This window comes from Pungitius pungitius, chromosome 14 (assembly GCF_949316345.1).
Source record: "Pungitius pungitius chromosome 14, fPunPun2.1, whole genome shotgun sequence".
NCBI lineage: Eukaryota > Metazoa > Chordata > Actinopteri > Perciformes > Gasterosteidae > Pungitius > Pungitius pungitius.
The window spans coordinates 13,987,770-14,004,003 of record NC_084913.1 but is presented as its reverse complement, the minus strand read 5'-3'; the positions used below and the strand labels follow the sequence as shown (position 1 = coordinate 14,004,003).

General features: G+C 40.9%; 1 long non-coding RNA gene across 1 annotated transcript; it reads left to right on the top strand.

The window, feature by feature from the left end:
- Positions 1-873: 873 nt before the first annotated feature.
- LOC119227949 (uncharacterized) lies at positions 874-15,918 on the top strand. The gene is made up of 3 exons (XR_005121409.2): positions 874-922; positions 14,861-14,992; positions 15,631-15,918. It is a non-coding gene; the product is annotated as an uncharacterized LOC119227949 (long non-coding RNA).
- Positions 15,919-16,234: the final 316 nt, after the last annotated feature.

Below are 16,234 nucleotides of genomic sequence, written 5' to 3'. Positions count from 1 at the left end.
TCTCTTGTGTTCCTGGGTAACTTCACTTCCTGCCTTGTCCTGTGATTGACTTTGTTTCCACCTGTGTCCAATCACCTGCACCTCCCTTGTGTATTTAAGCCCTGTGTGCCTGTTGTCCCCTGTCGCGTCATTGTTCAGTCTTACCCGTCGTTGGAGCACGTTTTGTTTTAGAATAAAGAGCACCTGTTTGAAAACTCTGCATTTGAGGTCCCCCCTGCAACCCGCCCCAGCAGCTCTGTGACACTGTGACCTGAGGGCATAGCGTTGTTTTTGAGGAGCGAGAATGAAAAAAACACCGGTAAAGAAATGGACACCAGAATTATGCAAATGCCTGTGGTATTTAAAAACAAATGACAATGGGCGTGGGAAGTGAGCGATGTTTACGTGAAGTGTTGTCACAGAGCTGCATTTTGAGTAATGATGGTACACAGATGGGAAACAACAGTTAGTTAGCAGCATCCAATTAAAGGCAGCCAATCAACCATCTGCCAATTAACTGACTGTCTGGTGTCGAGCAGCTTCTTTTCAACATATGCCTATCAACATGCAGGACAGGAGGGGCACACAAAAGGGGTTGCAATAACGGCTCCACTTAATTGTATGTGTGGCATCATGTGGCACAGCTGACATGATGGCTCTCCTGCATGTTAAAGCGTCCTCAAAATACAGTAGACAAAGCAATTGTATGGATACGAGAAGCAAAATAGTCTTTAGTTCCAATTTCTATGCAGCACTGCATTTCATTTTCCAAGTTTTTTTTACCGATTAGATCGCGGTGACTGACATCGGTTGGTTCTAGCTGGCTATTGTACCATGATGACTTGCAACAGCCGAAAGAAATACTGCTAACTGAAGTTCCACACGTTTGACTTTTGAATCTGTCCCACTGAGCAGCAAGGTTTAAGAGAGCAGTTACACACAGGTAATGATTATTTTATATAAACAAACCATCAATATACAATTTATTCACAGGTATTGTGTGAATTTATTGCAGAATCTAATATGCCTTGAATGTTATGCAACGTTTAATTGATGAACACACAGTTTTACAGGAAAGTTTGCAACACTGGGTTGCATTTTCCATCTGAAGCAAACAAAGTCACACAGCACTTCAAATTGATGTCATTAAGTCTGTGTCAGTCCGCTTTGCCTCTTACCCTATTGTTGTTTCCCTTTTAAAGTCCAGCCCTTCAACACAGACTAGCCTATCATAATGCATCCAGGGTGCAACATCTATCCATAGATTCTGATGCATTTGTTATATATATATATATATATATATATTAGGGCTGTCAAAAATAGCGCGTTAACGGCGTTAATTAGCTGTTTGTTGTTAATTACGTCAATTTTTTTGACGCATTTCACGCATGCGCAGTGTGACAAATTATTCAGGTCCGGAAAGAACCTCTTCTTCTAGGGAATGCACTTCATCCTATACAACACATTACTGCCACCTGCAGGCATATGTCAGGCCGTCAGGTTCAGCAAGTTGTTTGCGCCAGAGACCCCCCCCCCCCCCCGTTCTCGCGCAGCAGAACAGAGAAGAAGAAAAGCTCCGCCCAGCAGAGCAAGAGCAGCGCTGTTCTGAAACATGCGGAGGAAGAGAAACCAATGCGATCTAAATCCTCCCAGGTATGGGAATATTTCACACTGAAATGGGGGTGGTAGCGGATTTCTTTGCAGCGCCAGTCGTTCTAATCGCCGCGCTCGACTTCAAGGTGTAACCTTTATTATTGTTCGGTCTGAAACGGCGCGCCCAGTGACGGGTGGTGCAGCAATATTGTTGTTCGGGTGGAAATCGGGAGAAAGGTCGGTCCGGGAGATTTTCGGGGGGGGCTTTGAAACATCGGGAGGGTTGACATGTCTGGTCATGTCTGGTCATCGCAGGAGCACAAACTCGCAGCAGAGTGGGATAAACTGCAGAGGCTCGAGACCCTTCTAGAGCCATGCAGGGAAATCAGTCTGTAACTTATCAAATAACATTGATTTGATTATTTTCTGGAATGAATTAAAAAATCAAATATCAATAACATATATTTATGTAAAAAATAATAATTATGATAATAATAATGATAATTATGTATCTGTGTCCTGTTATTTATCTTTAGTATGCATTTCAGAAAGAAAAAATGGTTAGGATTCAGGTGTGATTAATCATGATTAATCCACTGAAAATTCTGATTAATTTGATTAAAATTTTTAATCATTTGACACCCCTAATATATATTAATTACATGTTACATATTTTCATACACGATTTATTGCTGTTAAATTATTTTAACAATGGATAAATAAAACCTGTCTTTATAAGAGCAGTGTTGTATCTTCACTTCCATTACTACTGTCTGGATCACGAGGTGATGGTGGTTCGTCATCTGTAGGCATTAACTTCGCTCCATGTTTTTTTCATCTGGTTACAAAGCTGAATATGGGTTCAACATCCTTGAAATATCTTTTTGTTACACATTATAGAACCTCATGTGTACTTCTTTTCTTATTGCTTCAGGGATTTCAGTCTGGAGACAGTTAATGTCTGGGCTCCAATGTAGATTAACATCTTAAAATGATAGCAGTGGTGGTCTGTGTTTGGCAAACCATGTGTCTGGAGGAATATGGTGACATTTGGGATTCACATAACACAGGTTAAAGTGAGTGTGATACTTTATAGACAATTTTATGTTGTGATCTTTTCTACCTGTTCTTTTTTCAATGCATACATTTGTTACCAAGGGTAATAGAGTTTTCTTTGGGTGTCTTATGAAGCAAGAAAGTATCGGTTAGTGCCTGTTGAGTGTGTGTGTGCCTGCTTGTTTGGTTAAAATGTTATTGGAGATGTTATCCAAAGGCTCAGCGATACTGCCGTGTTGATGGAGCATGATAAAAGAAAATCAGTAATTTAAACCTACAGAGCGAGCAGCTTTGGTCTGACTTTGTATCAAATTAATTGACAGTCGTAAAACACAGCTTCAACCGTGGACCCAGCATTCGTTTCTCAGTCCATATAAAGACTCAATTAGTAACAGTATAAAACAGCTTACTTCATAAGAATTTGTTTCTTAAAACACTTACCGCCTTAACCTCATTGCAACTAAAAGTGATCACATATATTTAAGTTGCATCATAATGTGTTTGTATTTGTGATAGCTGCACATTTTTCAACAATTGTGCAATTTAGATTTTCTTTCCTTATTTTTAAGCTACATGAAAATCATATTGAATCTGAATCAAAAATCACTTTAAAGTTATGTTTTTCTTATTTCATCTAAAATGTTCACAGCATTTCAGCAGGGACTTGAGTGTCATTTGTCACAGAAACTGCAACTCTGATGGCGCTAGTGAGAGACATAGGAAGCTGTTCCCATAGCAACGGAATGGGGGGAAAAGGGACGGGTTGGGGTGCATGTGTTGTCCCGCTGAAGAGTGTTTGTGGCTGTGTAGACTTTCACACTCACTTAAGTATGTTACTATTTCCCTTTGGTTCTTTCCCTCTACACATCTCAGCCTCAATGTAAAAGCAGAACGTTGCTGCTTTCTCAAGCATTAGATCCCATTTAACTGTGAAAAATGAAAACACTTTCTTAACTATTTTACCTTACCAACACATGAGCAGTGAAAGTATTGATTTAATTATCTAAAAGACTAATGCGGAAATAAACCATCTGCGCCGGATGATGATTTCAGGGAAGGTGGAATTGTACCTCTGCTCAAAGTCGCTCTCACTGTGTGCTGACTGTGGCCGTGATGAATGTGTGCCTCCGCATCAATTAATTAACGCTGGCGTAGGCTCTAAACCACTAGGAACCTATTGTTGCTTTGCTGCTAAAGTTTTCTTCCGTTTGGTTTCCATTAGTTTTTGTAATTAAATGACATTGCTTTAACAAGAGGACATTCAACGCATCAGTAATATTCCAACTCATCCAACCAATTCAGAGTGTCAACAACGTTTGAGTTCACAATTCTGACAGTGTGTGGAGAGAAGAGTAAGCAGCCAGCTCGCGACAGAAGTTCAAGTTCAGCTACTCATTAATCTAGATTTAAGTGTGATTGGCATAGAGTAGGAACTATTTTCTTTAAAATGGAAATTACACCTTTAGATTAAACAGGCGTCCTCGTCTTCTTTAATGTTAACTGGTACTAGTTCAGCTAGTTCCTATCTCAATCAATAATACATATGATTTCTGGAATAAGACGTTGTTGATGCAGACAAATACAGGCGATATATTCATTACTCGGCAACTCACAAACACTTCAGACTGCCTAATCAAAGCTATTTGGGTGAAATGACCCTTCAAGCTAAAGGTTGGTTGAGCATTGGTGTAAAAAGGGATTCCTTTTGCCCTACTGGGGCTTAGTCAACTGATTTATGTGTGGGAAAAAAATTCGACCCAACTTATTGCATTCCTCTTCATTAGCACGGGGTCATATAATTTGCAGCGTATTGTTAGTTTTTACCTGAAGAAATACACACACACACACAAAGATTGAAGCAATACACAGGTAAAAGCCGCAGCAGCAGCTAGTGTGGGTTTGGTTTGAGCTGTGGGACCTCCATCCAGGTACCTGACTGTCAGTAATGCTGAACAAGCATTAGCGAGATGGAGGTGAAGTCATGCACACACACGGAAATGTACACTCTTTCCTCACATTCCTGCACACGGAATGTAAGACGCACACACAGACAGTATAGTCTACGAGTTTTAACTGGATGAGAACCAACTCTTGTGATATGCATAGAGGTTTTGGTTGTTTGGTGTGAGTATACAATGGTATACGTGTATTTATGCGTGCTATTGTGTGCCCATTGTGCCCAAGGTGGAAAAACGCTTTCTTTGTTAGTTGGGTTTAGTGCAACCAGCAGTGATCCTGTTAGTCGCCACCTTACTGGTTGAGGCTGCAGCCAATAAAAATCAATAGAACGCCAAAGGTTGTTCTCAATGTGAAGACAAAAGCATCTGCCGGAACAGTGCAGTGGTGATAAAATTAGAGGTGGGTAAACTATGAATTTTGTGATCATACAGACCTCGACGCGATGCAACGCTATGAGTCTTCTTTCTCTTTATCTCCCTCTATTTTAAATTCTAATTCAGATTCACCATCTCTCCTGTCCCTGTTTCTTATCTTACTCCTCTTACTACTAGTTTCTTCATCTCATGTTGGTCTTCTTTCATTTTCTCCTCTTTCCTCTTCTCCATTGTCATGGTTTTGTTCTCTCACCAGCCTCCTTGTGTTTCTCTTCTCTCTGTGCTCTCTGCATCATTGCCTGTCCCATCACTGCCTGAAGAAATATGTTGAATTCAAGAGTTGTGGGGCTGAGAACCCCAGTTATGCAGCCTGCCAATTACACTGACAACATACGTTAAGGGAACACTCATGTATCTATGTCAGCATGTTTTTTTATATTGAGTACTGAGAACTGACTTGTTTTCAAATAATTTATGTCCCCAGTGTATTTCCCTTATAGGGTACTCTACACTCTTCATGACTTCAAATAACGTATTGATTAAGTATAAGCCTCTTTAGATGGAACTGAGGAGGCTGGCTTGTTACCTGCATCATCGTATTTGAAAGCACGTTATTAATAGCGTTTCCCCCATTTCTTAATGCAATATTGTGCAAACCAAAACAACGTTTAAAAACGTGAATTGATCTTCTTCAGTTTCAAAAACACCAGCCGCCACTGGGTACGGGCATTTATGGTACACAGAGGATTAGTTTTAATGTATTTCCTTCTTGTCGCCCATCAGGTGAAAATCGAATGGCACATTCGTCAGCTACCTCTCAGGTGGTTTTTAATGCTTTTTCAATGGGCTGGAATTTGCTTTCTATGGTATTTCATGTCAAGGTAGAGGAATGAATACATATGATGTATATCATATCCAATGTTCACGGATAAAAGATACCCACACAGTCAAGGTTGGAGGTTCCAATCCTCATATGGTAAATTTCATCGCAAATGGGTATGCTTCTGTCGCTTCATATATAAATGCCACAAAAAATGGAGATATGTCTTCAGCACATGGCATGTATAGATGTATTGAAGTAGTAATATACATGAAGAGCGTTTCATTTTCATGATTCAGAGTGGTAATGCGCAGAAGAACATGAGCAAATCAACTCCAGTCTCACACCCCCCCCCCCCCCCCCCCCAGGGCCTCTCTTTCTCGGTTTCTCTTGCAGGTTCCTGGTTGGTTGGAGATAGAGGCCATTAGCCAGATTGGAGGCAGCTGGCCGTTACAGCCAGCCTTTAAGACACAACCAACCTGAGGCAGACGGCGTAACTTCTCCCGACCACAGCGGACAGCGTGTTGCTCCGTGAGCATTCGTTTCAAAGAATATCATTTGTTCTTACATTTGACAGTATATGGGCTTATTCACGCTCACTCGCTTACTTACTCACTCAGTGGTGAAAACCTTGGCCTGGTCAGCATTGCTCTCCCAGCCCGAGGGTCTGTGTAATTATCCAAACATGAAACACTAAAACAAACACTTTTGTCAGCGGACGCTGGTGGTGATATGCACATACTCACAAAAATATTTTGCTCAGCCTGAGATCCTCTTTTGCATTTCAATGTGTGTAAAGGGTTTTTTCCTTAAACACCTCCCCATGTTTTATTACAGTGTATTAATGCCAAATACCAAAACCATTAAAAAACGTTGACGTTAGACATGATGGTTGTACCATATACTAAGTTATATTACATTTTAAGTAATACACAGAATCTGTACAGTTTATTCACTGCGTATTAGGAGGAGAGCAAGACATGAAAGCACTGAAATTTACACACAACTTGTATTGTGATGTAATTCTTCAAAGAGAATTCCGTGTCCATTAATTATGAAGTTATCTCACTTGTGAGGGAATTTCAAAAACAGCAACTTTTGGTTTGACTTGCTGAAGTATGTCCTAGCAAGTCACTGGACCCAGCCAAGAAACAGTCCTCTGCACATGCTAAACTACGCTAATTGTCTTCCTATTTCACAGGACAAGAGAGTAGTACACCTTCTCACTCTACCCTCAGCAGGAGCGAGTTACATGCAACTAAGTATAATGTCGAACTTTCCTTTTAGATGCAGAAATCTTACCACATGTTTTAGCGGTGAAGTTCCCTTGGAACTTCCCATGTGGAAATAATGTTCATATTGGGAACTACATGTTAATCAAGTCAAAGTTGTCCTTGTCAGTGGGCTGCAAAGCAACGTGCACCACTGAGGAGCTGACATTCCATCCTGGCAAAGGTTTACCACAACTTCCTCCTTGGCCAATCAGCTCCTTGACAGTCAAAGTGACCCTGATGCTCCACAGACTCTATTTTTGCTTCTGCACCAAGGACAGCCGTGGCACAGGCATCATGTTTCAGGGTTTCCCTGTCAACCTGTCTATATGTACATCCTCACTGGATAAAATCTAAAATAAACTGCAACTAGACCGGTTGGCACAGTTATTTAACTGTGAGGTGGTCATCAGTTTTAAGTGTCTTTGCTGCATTTTCAGTTTATTCATATTTTTTGCTGAAGGCTATGAATCAGTTCACCCAGAAGGTCCGTAGTTCACTTGAGCGGTTAAAACCTTCTTGCCCCCAAGGCTGCTTCAGGCTTTTAGTGGAAGAAACACACAAATGTCTCTATTCTGGTGTTACAATATATGTTTGTGTTGAGATCAAAATGGGAATTTCTTATTTATTTCAACTGAAGCAGAAAGTATAGTCTAACCACCAACAGGTGTAACTATTAATCATTCTTTAATATCCATACTTAATTGGAAGTACCCCAATGGTTTCATGTAATATCACAAACTAATTCCAATTTACGTTTTGCGTGCTCCTTCCTTAACACCAGCAGATTTTGTGACTTCTGGTTTAATCTGTCCGACAGTAGGACATCCATATTTATTCTCGAAAAGTGTAAGGTGCCATTAGCTAGTGGCTCTATATGATGGGAAGGCAGGGATTCCTGCAATAACAACTCTATCCAGAGTTGTTATTTTTTTTCTATTTGGAAGCAATTTCTTTGGACCCATCAACACCTTTGGCCGCCTGTTGATCTGAAATATTCATGGTTTTTCAGATACATTTTACGGTCCGCTGGACACCTATGGCAATGACGATCCTGTCCAGTGCATAGAAACCGGCTAACGGTGCTACTGTGTTTTGTGTTTTCAGTGTCTGTCTGCCCCATATTTATCCGATGGATTGAATGTCCATGGGTCATTTCCAAAGGCGTCTGAAATCGACAGCATAGCATCAGTTTTTTAAGCACCCTGGGTCAGAACGATTTTTCAATGGTTCATTAAGACAAATTGAATATGAATAGAAACTTAGACTATACAAAGGACTTATGTCTGCGCTATTTTTATGAAGGCAAATGATATGTCTTAGTTTATAGCCTATATGTATTAACGCTGGAATGGGTGTATTCAGAAGAACTTTTTTCTTGTTTTGTTGGGTGCAAACAACAAGACAGTCGTGCTGGAGACCCCAAACACATGCACAGACAACCCAATCAATGCCATAACAATGAGAAACGTGTGTGTCAAAGGATGAAGAGAAGGGTATCGGGCCGAAAGAAAAAACAACAGGAACACCATGTGAGGAGCAAAACATGTCTATGGTATTTCGAACAGCAAAGAGCTATTGACTTTGTAATAATGTCATCCATTGCTGTCTGCTGTTGAGATTAAATGTTGAGTGTTCAATGGTGGATATCAAATCAAATAGTTCAACATGAAGTGTACATGGATTGCACTGGTTCATCACCTGATAGAACAGGTAGGTGGGTGAATTGCTGCACAATTAAATGATGATAAGTCCAAAGAGGCTGAAACTAAAGGTGTTTAACCAATGGATCCAACAAAGTCAGATAATTACCTCCCCAAGCTTCAAAAACCATGTTAAATTGCACTGTGCAAACCTAATTCTGGGGTGCTTTCATGAATGTAAAAAATGTGTCGCAGTCTGTGTCAGCAGACTGCATTCCTTCCATCTCCTGATCACCCCAGCAGTTAACAGGTTGCATTTAAATCAATTCAAAGATTCAGTTAGCTTACAAACATAAGTAATGATGCATGAAAATGATTTATTTTTTTAGTAACAGTATTTGGATTCTGGAGGAGAGACGCTTTGGTAAAGAAACTGTTGTAATAAATTACAATGTTGCCATCCCCTTAAAGCATACCCTGCTTTACGTTGTATTTCTGACTGAATTGAAAAAAAAGACTGCACTATTGACAGTGAATACTGGGGTCTTTGATCAAATGAGAAGTAGTTTCCTTTTTTTACATTTTTAAAAACATTAAATTTTTACATGGACTTTTGTGGACAATCTGACTTGTTGATGCACATTTAAGGGACTGAAGCATCGCCTTTAATCTTCAGAACCAGATGTTGCCTACTGTTCTTAATATGTGTGGCTCAGAATAGAGGAAATGCCACAAATGGAAATACCTTTTTATTATAGTATATAATCATTGCCTTTAACATTTGTTGTCTCATTCTTAACTGAAAATGAATCACATTACAGCCCTGGCTCTAACCTGAGGTAAAGTACAAAGACCAGGGGAATGTTTTCTGGCATTTCTGAGAAAGTAAGTGCACACTGCAGTCTTGTGTATATATATTTTTTTTATTGACCTTGAGATTGTGGGCAATAGCATCTTGTACTTCTACTGGCGCAATGAGCCTTTTAAAAACACTGTTACACTTCCAGTTCATCTTTGCACAACAGTACATTTATTAAATCATACAGCCGTGACCTTTTGAGGTCTGTCAAGATCTGCACTTACTTTCTTTTTTTACAATAAAGAACTTTCACAGACCAAAAATTACAGTTAGTCAGTTCTTGCATGAACAAATTATTATATGAAAAATAGGCGCCTGTGTAATGGGTAAAGTGGATCAAATGCAGCCCAATTGTTCAATTAGTTCAGTTAGCACTTTTGAAAATACTCTTGCCATTGAGCAGTTCAGGGGGTTATATTCTAGCTTTGTATTGTACCGTAACTGACACAAGAGGAAAAAAAACAGCATATTCTTGGACCATCCTTGGATTTTTCAAACCAAAGAGGCCTTTTTTTCCAAAAGAAGCTTGTTAACTCAATGTTCTGAGAGTTGTTTTGAAACACCATCAATTCTGGTCTCTCTTTAGAGGCTGGGGTTTGCTTTTACCTGTGGGAGATTTAGTCGCAAACCCAGGTTACAAAAATACAATTTAATTTTTTCCTTTTCAAAATCAAAAATCCAAATCAGGCAAACAATCAGGGGGGCAGTGACAGCACAAACACGTGACAAAATAAACAGACCGGGGGAAACACGTGGCACAATCACAAAAAATGTCTCTCAGCAAATTACAGATCTTTCCACGTATATTGCATTTTAAGACCTAATCAGGTGTCCATGTTGGCTCATAGATCTTCTAGATTTATTTCATAGAAACAAAAACATTTACTTTCTGCATTAAAATGTTAACAGTGATGAAATATCAGCATTATAGCAGTGCTGGCCAAAACATCCCCCTAATCATCATTTCCTCTTTCAAAAAAACAACTGAGCTAAAACACGCTAACTGGGTAGCTAATGTTGAAGGGCAGATTTGTTTCATCCAACATTGTCTTCTTTATTTCACACCATTTAGACTCTTCTTACTGCAATGTAAACCCATCTGTGGGAAAATACTACTGTGAGAATAACAAGGAACGTTCAGAGCGAGTGAGGGAGACCAATTTGCATAAAATAAAGAGCGGTAAAGAGTTCTCATCGTGGGCGTGAAAGGAGGTGGACGGATCACCCATGAGCACAGGGTTCAGTAATTACATTGCTGACGTACTATGCGTCCATCATTATATTTGAGCGCTTATCGTGGTGAGCCGTAAACGTTGCTTGACCTGCTCGACTAATTCAAAGTGACAACCTGGTTGCAGAAGCTGTGGAACACTTTCAATTCAATTCATTTTATTTTGTATAGCCCAAAATCGCAAATTACAAATTTGCCTCAGAGGGCTTTACAGTCTGTACACATGCAACATCCTCTGTCCCGAAACCCTCACATCGGCACAGGAAAAACTCCCCAAAATATGAAAAAACCCTTCAGTGGGGAAAAAAGGGAAGAAACCTTAGGGAGAACGTCAGAGGAGGGATCCCTCTCCCGGGATGGACAGACTGCAATGGATGTCATGTGTACAGAATCAACAATGTAAAAGATGTACAATACATTCAATTTCTCTAACTGAAATGATACAAGTAATTGCAAGTAGCAGAAGAGGTGTACGGCAGGACCACTGCAGGGACAACCTCCATCAGATCGAACCACCATCCACAGAGGCTTCTGTGGGGAGGGAGAGCAGAAAGATGTTAGTTTTTGATGACAGTAATATGAGTCATATTTAAAGTAATGATGATGGCAGCAGCAGGTGTCAGCAGAGCCATGAGCCAGCAGTCAGAACCGGGGTCCGCACGAAACTATGATCCACGGAGACCTGCTAGGCGAGAAAGCACAAAAAACTCCCGGAAAGAAGCTTAATTAGTGATGTACATTAATAAAACAAAACATGGATGATTGTGGGAGGAGAGAGTGAGAGTGTGAGAGTGAAAGAGGGGCTCGGTGTGTCCTAAGAAGTCCCCCGGCAGTCTAAGCCTAGAGCAGCTTAACTAAGGGCTGGTCCAGGCTAACCTGAGCCAGCCCTAACTATAAGCAATATCAAAGAGGAACGTTTTAAGCTTTATCTTAAATGAACTGACCGAGTCTGCCCCCCGGACTGAAAGTGGAAGCTGGTTCCACAAAAGAGGAGCTTGATAACTGAAGGCTCTGGCCCCCATCCTACTTTTTAAAACTCTAGGAACCACAAGTAGCCCAGCATCTATGGAGCGTAGATGCCTTGTAGGGCAATACGGTGTAACAAGCTCTTTAAGATAAGACGGTGCCTCACCAGCAAGTGCCTTGTAGGTGAGGAGAAGTACCTTAAATTCTATTCTTGATTTAACAGGAAGCCAGTGCAGAGAAGTTAATACAGGAGTTATATGATCCCATTTCTTAGTTCTTGTTAATACACGTGCTGCAGCATTCTGAATCAGTTGGAGAGGTTTAAGCGATTTACAAGAGCAGCCTGATAACAAAGAATTACAGTAATCCAGTCTAGAAGTAACAAATGCTTGAACTAGTTTTTCTGCATCACTTTGAGACAGGAAGTTCCTGATTTTCGATATATTCCGTAGATGAAAAAAGGCAGTCCTTGAAGTCTTCTTTATATGAGAGTTGAAGGACATATCCTGGTCGAAGAGAACTCCAAGATTTCTGACGGTGCTGTTGGATACCAGAGCAATTCCATCCATAGAGACTGTATCACGTGACAGCTGACTTCGAAGGCGCTCTGGGCCTATCATGATAACTTCCGTTTTTTCCGAGTTTAACATCAGGAAGTTGCAGGTCATCCAAGTTTTGATGTCTCCAAGACAGTCCTGAAGTCTAACAAGTTGGTTGGTGTCTTCTGGCTTGATCGATAGATACAGTTGAGTATCGTCTGCATAACAATGGAAGTTTATGCGGTGTTTTCTGATAACGTCGCCCAAAGGAAGCATGTACAGGGTAAATAGAATCGGTCCAAGCACAGAACCTTGTGGGACTCCGTGACCAACAATTGTGGTCCTCGATGATTCACCGTTCACAAACACAAACTGGGATCGATCCGATAAATAAGATTTAAACCAGCTGAGTGCAGTTCCTTTGATGCCAATCAAGTGTTCCAGTCTCTGCAGCAGGATACGGTGATTGATGGTGTCAAATGCAGCACTGAGGTCCAGCAATACAAGAAAAGATACAAGTCCTTGGTCCGATGCAAGTAGAAGATCATTTGTAATTTTCACCAGTGCCGTTTCTGTGCTGTGATGCATTCGAAATCCTGACTGGAAATCCTCGAACAAAGCATTGTTTTGTAGAAAGTCACATAATTGATTCGCGACAGATTTCTCCAGGATCTTAGCGAGGAAGGGAAGATTAGAGATGGGTCTGTAGTTAGCCAACACCTCTGGAGCTAGGGTAGGTTTCTTCAGAAGAGGTTTAATTACAGCTACCTTGAAGGACTGTGGTACATGTCCTGTCAACAAAGACAGATTCATAATATCCAGTAGGGATGTGCTAATTAACGGAAAAACTTCCTTAAGCAGCTTAGTTGGAATCGGATCCAGGAGACAAGTGGAAGAGTTGGATTTCAAAATTGTAGAAGTCAGTTGATCAAGGTTGATGGAAGAGAAACCATCCAAGTAGGTATCAGGGCCCACGGCTGCATCCAAGGATCCTACATCCGCGGACGGGTTGGCTCCGGTTGGGGGTAGTAGACCATCAATTTTCTCTTTGATAGTCAGAATCTTATTATTGAAGAAGTTCATAAAGTCGTTACTACTGAGGTCCACAGGAATACACGGCTCGACAGCGCTGTGACTCTCTGTCAGTCTGGCTACAGTGCTGAAGAGAAACCTGGAGTTGTTTTTATTTTTCTCGATTAATGATGAGTAATAGGATGCTCTTGCGTTACGGAGAGCCTTCTTATATGTTTTAACGCTGTCTTGCCAAGTTAGCCTAGATCCTTCTGATTTGGTGGAACGCCATAACCGCTCAAGTTTCCGCACAGTTTGCTTTAGGTTCCGGGTTTGAGAGTTATACCAAGGGGCGAACTTCCTTCTTGTTGCCATTCTTCTTTTGAGGGGAGCAATACCGTCCAGTGCCATTCTCAAAGAGCCTGTGGCAGTATCGACAAGATGGTCGATTTGTGACGGACTGAAGCTTTCACAGGAGTCTTCTGATATCTTGAGACAGGACACTGAACTTAGAGCAGAGGGAATGGTTTCTTTAAATGAGGCTACAGCGGTGTCCGATAAACATCGACTGTAGAAACCCTTGGCAGGAGGAGGAGATTCCGGCAGTAGAAATTCAAAGGTTATCAGACAATGGTCGGACAGGAGAGGGTTCTGTGGAAAGATTGTTAAGTGTTCTATCACAATACCATACACAAGAACCAAGTCGAGGGTGTGGTTAAAACAATGAGTTGGTTTGTTTACAGTCTGACAGAAACCAATTGATTCCAGCAAAGAGAGAAATGAAGTACCAAGGCTGTCGTTATCGACATCCACATGAATGTTAAAGTCACCCACTATAATTACCTTGTCCGTTTTAAGGACCAAACTCGTTAAGAACTGTGAAAATTCACATAAAAATTCAGAATCATGGGCATTAATGTCTCGAGTTTATACCAACTGTGTGTGTAAATTTAGAATACAAACATGGCATGTTTTTGAAAGAATTCCATTGTAATTATAGCTGTTTAATGGATTGTATTGCACAAATGGCTGGATAATCAAATATTATTCAACAAATTAATAGACTATCTTTACAGGACACAAATGACACACAATTACAGCCGACTATTAGAAGAAAAAGGCCCTGATCAACTGTCATGTGACACCAAGGACAACAGTGCGGATTATGCTTATGAAAACACTAAATTTTCACTAAATTATGTGGTCCTCGGTAGATTGGTTCAGTCCGTCTAAATATAGCTTCTGGAAATTGTGCAGAAGTGGTAAAATGAGTAGTTCCCTTTGCAGTTTTACACTGTAGCAATAGAATATATTGGAGACTAATATCCCATTTATCTTATGTGTGTGTTTCCTGTTTTATTTTTGCAACTAACCTCTCCTCTGATTTCAGTCTGTCCTGATTTCTCATTCACTACATATGCATTAAGTGATCTACCCCTGGTCCTCCCCCCTGCTGACCGCACACTTATAAGCGTCTCTGCTCCAGTGACAGATTGTCTGTTCCACCCTGTGTGCTCATTGTTTTCAGGAATTCCTAACTTTGCCTGTTCTGATTTCAGCATGCTCCCCGTCGGATTTGTTGTCTCTTCTGACTGACTTCCCATGCATGACTACCTTGCACTAAGTACAAGACCATGCCCACTCCTCGTGCCCCTCGGGTTTGTCAGACCCAGAATCGCTTTTCCCCTCTGGTAAATGTAAGCTTTATCTATTGTATTTGCATGTTTCCATAGGGCTATAGATTTATGCATGTATGTTGATTCCATGCACAGCATGTGCAGCCTCTATTCCCAGTTGATTTAAATCGTCTTGTTCTTCCTGCTGCAAGACTAAGAAGGGATTATCGTGTTTTTGGATGTGTGTATCTGTCATTGTGTGTGTGCGTGCATGGAGATGGTTTTGGAAACAGTTGGAAGGAAACTGATGTCATTTTAGTTGGATATCCCATCATGAGTTCTTAGGGACTGGTCTGTCCATTATTATGGGCACAGTGTGTGTGCAGATACCATGAATATGAGAAGGGGGGAGGAGAGAAACAAAAGGTGCATTAGGATTTCCTCTTCCTCAGGCCGAGCATACATGTAAAGGTATATAGGGAATGGTGCAATGACTACTTGCCTTTTTAAAGTGTCTGACTTTTCTGCCACAACAAAACCCTGCAAGCATTATTTTCTCTATTCCCTTTTAGGCAACTAAAAAAAATGGTACAATCATAATGATGATCCAAACATGCAGCAGTACTAAAGAGTGCAATTAATAAGTTACATTTCCAGCAGTGCTGTTGTTAATGAGGGTAAATTGTTTCTCTCTTTCTCTCTGTTGTCCACAGATGGTAACTGTAGCAGAGATGAAGGTCATCTACGCTGGTTTCTCTTTACGGACACGCTGGTCGAGATGGCAACAGACTTTATTTTGACTTTCTTGTTCGCTGCAGTCTGCTCCAGCCTCTCTCGCTCCCAGTCCTGCTCACTGCTTATATGAAGGGGAGACACTGCGCTTGTTAACTACCGTCACTGTTCCCTGAACCACTCCCCCTCTGCAGCTGAGCTAAAAACACCCCGCCACCACAGTAACTTGTATCTTTTAATTTCAGGTTAATCATCTGTCTGTATTATGGAGCTACGGTCTTAGGTTATCCTTGACCCACTCAGGTCGGCTTGTGGCTAGAAGGCTCATCGGGTCATTTAAGTTGTGGATAAATCCACAATAAATCCCTTCTTGGAAGTGATTAAGTGGCACTCGCCCCTCTATCATTGCCCACTGCTGTAACGCCCTGAGCAATTGGCTCGTTGGCATTAGCATAAAGCAATCAATGAGATATGCAGGTACACCAACAGGACTGCAAGTAGTGTTCTTATTACAGCAATTTTCTTTACTTCATTTTTTCTTGTTGTGAATTAGAGATCAAAAAGATCTTGGAGCTTGTGGCCAAG